Here is a 4,813-nt window from a genome sequence, read left to right as displayed (position 1 = left end):
CACCTCCGGCCCCAGGTCCCATATGCACAGTGTCATCCACATTTTACACCCTCCAGAGGCTGCAACCAGGGGGCCACCCCTGCAAAGGGGGGTTGGGCACCATGCTCAGGACCCAGTGGGGGGCGGGGGCACAAGATGCACAGGCCAGGCCCGACCTTTGCCCTGACCCGCCCTCCTCAGGAGGCATGGGGAGGAGAAGAGGGGCCCTGCTGCTTGCTGAGAGCAGAGCATGCCTTCTGGACACAACTCTAGACACGGAGAAAAATGGAGAGGAACCAGCATCCTACAGAACCCATACAAGGAAGGGAAAGAAAGAAAAAACCCAGACATACAAAAACCAAATTAAGTGGCCTGGAGATTTTAACCTAGTGGACAAAACAATACGTAGGCTACTATACTACATTTTGAAAATTCCTTTAATTTGTATATCTGCATAAATATTTTTTAGTTTCTTAAATAACAACTTTATAAGATATAAGTAACACATTTTAAAATTTACCTTCTAAAGAATAGAACCCAGCCCTGGCCAGGTGGCTCAGTTGGTTGGAGCGTTGTCCTGTGCACCAAAAGATTTCCATTGGCACACAGCTAGGTTGCAGGTTTGATCCCCTGAGTCATGTATGGGAGGCAACAAATTGATCTCTCTCTCTCTCTCTCTCTCTCTCTCTCTCTCTCTCCTTTCTTTCTCTCTAAAATCCATTCAAAAAATATCCTCAGGTGAGACTTAAAAAACAGAAAAGGATATAATCCCATGGTTTTTAGCATATTTGCAGGTTGTACATCCTTTGCTGCCAGCTAAGTCCAGGACATTTTTGTCACATATTCCAAAAGAAGCCCAGGACCCATAAGAATCACTCCCAGTCCCTATTTCTCCCAGCCCCTGGCAACCACCAATCTGCTGTCTTTAGATTTGTCTATTCTGGACATTTCATATAAAGGGAATTACACAATATATTGCCTTTTGTGTCTGCTTTCTTTCACTTAGCATAATATTTTCAAGACTCATCCAAGTTGCAGCATTTATCAGTCCTTCACTTCTTTTCACGGCTAAATAATATTCCATTTATGGATGTACCACATTCTGTGTATCCATTCATCAGTTGATAGACATTTGGGTTGTTTACAATTTTTAGCAAGTATAAATAATGCTGCTATGAACAGTCATGTACATGTTTTTTCATGGACACATTTTCATTTCTCTTGAATATAAACCTAGGTGTGAAGTTGCTGGGTCACGTAGAAACTGTTTAACTTTTTGAGGAACTGCCAAACTGCTTTCCATGGCAGCTACCAGCAGTGTCTGAGGGCTCGATTTCTCCACATCTTCAGACATTTGCTATTGTCAGTGTGATTGTGCCATCCTAGCTGATGTGGAGGGGCATCTCATCATGGTTCCCATTTTCATCTTCCTGATGGCTAATGATGTCTAGCATCATTCCATTTGTATATCTTTTAAAGAAAACTGACTATTCAGACCATTGCTCATTTTTATTTATTTATTTTCTTTTTATACATTGCTCATTTTTATTTTTTAGTTGTAATAGTTCTTTGTATATTCTGGATACAAGTCTGCATTAATCTACTCAGGCTACCATGATAAAATACCACAGAATCAGGGCTTAAACAGCATACATTTATTTTCTCACAGTTCTGGAGTCTTGTAGTTCAAGGTCAAGGTTCCAGCAGGGTTGGTTTCTGTTGAGGACTCTCTCCTTGACCTGTAGGCAGTGTTTTCACATGGTCTTTTCTCTGTGTCCACATCCCTGGTGTCTCTTCCTACACTTATAAAGACACTAGTCATGTTGGAGTAGGGCCCACCCTTATGATCTCATTCAACCTTAATTATCTCGTTGAAGGCCTTGCCTCAAATACAATCACACTGGGGGCTAGGGCTTCAAATTATGAATATTGGGGAACACAGTTCAGTCCATAACAAAGTCCCTTATTGGATGTATGATTTGCAACCATTGTCTCCCACTGTGAATGTCTTTTCACTTTTTTTTTTTGATGTGTCCTTTGAAGCACAAAAGTTTTTAATTTTTATGAAGTCTAGCTTACTGTTATTTTTGCTTATACTTTTGGTGTCATATATAAGAGCCATTGCCTAATCTAAACTCGCAAAGATTTACCCTATCTATGCTTCTAAGAGTTTTATACTTTTAACTCTTAGAGTTATGTCTTTGACCCATGCTGGACGCAAAGACAAATAGTAGTTAGCAAAAAGTCCCACTAGAAGGCTAATGGACTTTGATATTCAGCAGAGCTAAAAATCAGCATAATATTGCCCTGCTGTTGGCCAAATGGCTCAGGGCAATCCCCTATCTTGATCATTCTTTTACTGTTTTCCAAACTTTACCTTTGATATGCCTGTTTGCATTCCTAAAGGGCAAATGTGTATTTAAGTGAATAAAAAGCTGGCAGGGGAAAGCTTTCAGTTGTTCCTCATCCTTAAGAAGACATACAAGAACACACACTACAGAAAAACACCACATATATAATGTGGGAAGTCCTCCTGCAAGTGAATTCATGCACAGTGCTTCAGAAAATTCACACCAGGAGGGAAATCTTATGAAAGCTGTAAATATGGTGTTGCCTTTATGAGTATCTCATTATTAAAATGGACCCATAGGTAGTATATTTCCAGTTCTTTTGCAAATAAACATTTAGGTGAAAAATAACTCTCCAAGTACTCTTAGCTATAGTACATAAAATTTGCATGTAGTTTTTTTTCTTACATTTCAGTAAACAAAACTTTCATCTTTAAAAAAAAAAAAAAGCTGGCAGGTCCAGGGTTTGGGGGAGATTCTCCACTAGAGGGAAGTTTCCACCTGGCTCCCCCATGATTTCTAAATTCATATTTCTTGTCAAGTGTTTTCATTTGTGCGTCAACCCCTTCTTCAGCTCCTGAACCCTAGCCGTGCTTGTTTACAGACCCATTTTGAGTTAATTTTTGATAAGATGTGAGGTGGAGGTTCAACTTCATTCTTGTACATATAGATATCCAGTTTTCCCAGCATCATTTGTTGAAAAGACTGTTCTTTCCCCCTTGAATTTTTTGCACACTTGACGAAAATCAATTGACCATAAAAATCAGAGTTTATTTTTGAACTTTCAATTCTGTTCCATTGATTTTTGTGTTTATGCTATCCCAGTACTTCATGGTCTTAATTGCTGCAACTTTGTAGTTAGTGTTGAAATCAGAAAATGTGAGTCCCCTGACTTTGTTCTTTTTCAAGATTGATTTTACTACTCTGGTCTCTGGCATTTCCATAGGAATTTGAGATAAGCTTGTCAATATCTGCAAAAAACAAACCAGTTGAGGTTTTGATGGGAAATGCATTGAATCAATATGTCATTCTGGGTACTGTTGCCATCTTAACATGAAATCTTCCAATCCTTGAACATGTTCTTCCACTTCAGTCTTTTTCAATTTTTTTGAACAATATTTTTAGTTTTCAGTATACAAATCTTGCACTTCTTTCATTAAGCCGATTCCTAAGTATTTTGTTGTCTATCCTAATGGAATTTGCATAAACATTTTTTTCTGGATAAAAAATTTTAAATTCTTTATTGTTTTTTTTTTAAAATATATTTTATTGATTTTTTACAGAGAGGAAGGGAGAGAGATAGAGAGTTAGAGAACCATGAATGATTCCAGAAGAGACCAGAACTACCCAGCTGTTTTATAAACTTATAAGCAATAAATGCTTACTATTTTATTTTTATTTATTTATTTTAAAATTCTTTATTGTTGAAAGTATAATATATGTCTCCTTTCCCCCCCATTGACCTCTCCCAGCCCTCTCCCACTTTGACACATGCCCTCACCCCCCTACTGTCTGTGTCCACTGGTTATGCTTATATGCATGCATACAAGTCCTTTAGTTGATCTCTTATACCCCCCAACCTCCCCTCCCCCCACGCCTTCCCTCTGAGGTTTGACGGTCTGTTCAATGCTTCTCTGTCTCTGGATCTATTTTTGTTCGTCAGTTTATGTTGCTCATTATATTCCACAAATGAGTGAGATCATGTGATATTTATCTTTCTCTGACTGGCTTATTTCACTTAGCATAATGCTCTCCAGGTCCATCCATGCTGTTGCAAATGATAAGAGTTCCTTCTTAGATATTGTAAATTGTGCTGCTATGAACATAGGTGTGCATATATCCTTTCTGATTGGTGTTTCTGATTTCTTGGGATATATTCCTAGAAGTGGGATTACTGGGTCAAATGGGAGTTCCATTTTTATTTTTCTGAGGAAACTCCATACTGTTTTCCACAGTGGCTGCACCAGTCTGCATTCCCACCAGCAGTGCATGAGGGTTCCTTTTTCTCCACATCATCGCCAGCACTTGCCATTTGTTGATTTGTTGATGATAGCCATTCTGACAGGTGTGAGATGGTACCTCATTGTCGTTTTGATTTGGATAAACATTGTTTAAATGGAGTTGTATTGCTGAAGGTTTGTGGGAAATCGGTTTTTTTTTTCTTTGTGCTTGTTTGTGGGGGATTTTGTTTTTGTTTTTTCGAGAAAAAGGAAGGGAGACAGAGAGAGAGAGAGAAACATTGATGTGAGAGTAAAATATTGATCGGCCTCCTGCACACCCACACAGGGGATCGAACTCACAACCTGGGCATGTGCTCTGACTGGGAATCAAGCCAGCAACCCTTTGGAGCATGGGACGATGCCCAACCAACTGAGCCACATCGGCCAATAGTTTTAAAAGAAAAAACAGTTTTCTTATAGTGGTGATCATTAAAACTTCTCTACAAAATCTCCCGTTAGCTTTTCATCACTTTGCTCTCACTTTCC

The sequence above is a fragment of the Myotis brandtii genome, unplaced genomic scaffold (assembly GCF_000412655.1).
Source record: "Myotis brandtii unplaced genomic scaffold, ASM41265v1 scaffold1213, whole genome shotgun sequence".
NCBI classification, from domain to species: Eukaryota; Metazoa; Chordata; class Mammalia; order Chiroptera; family Vespertilionidae; genus Myotis; species Myotis brandtii.
Note: the sequence above shows the minus strand (reverse complement) of the source record.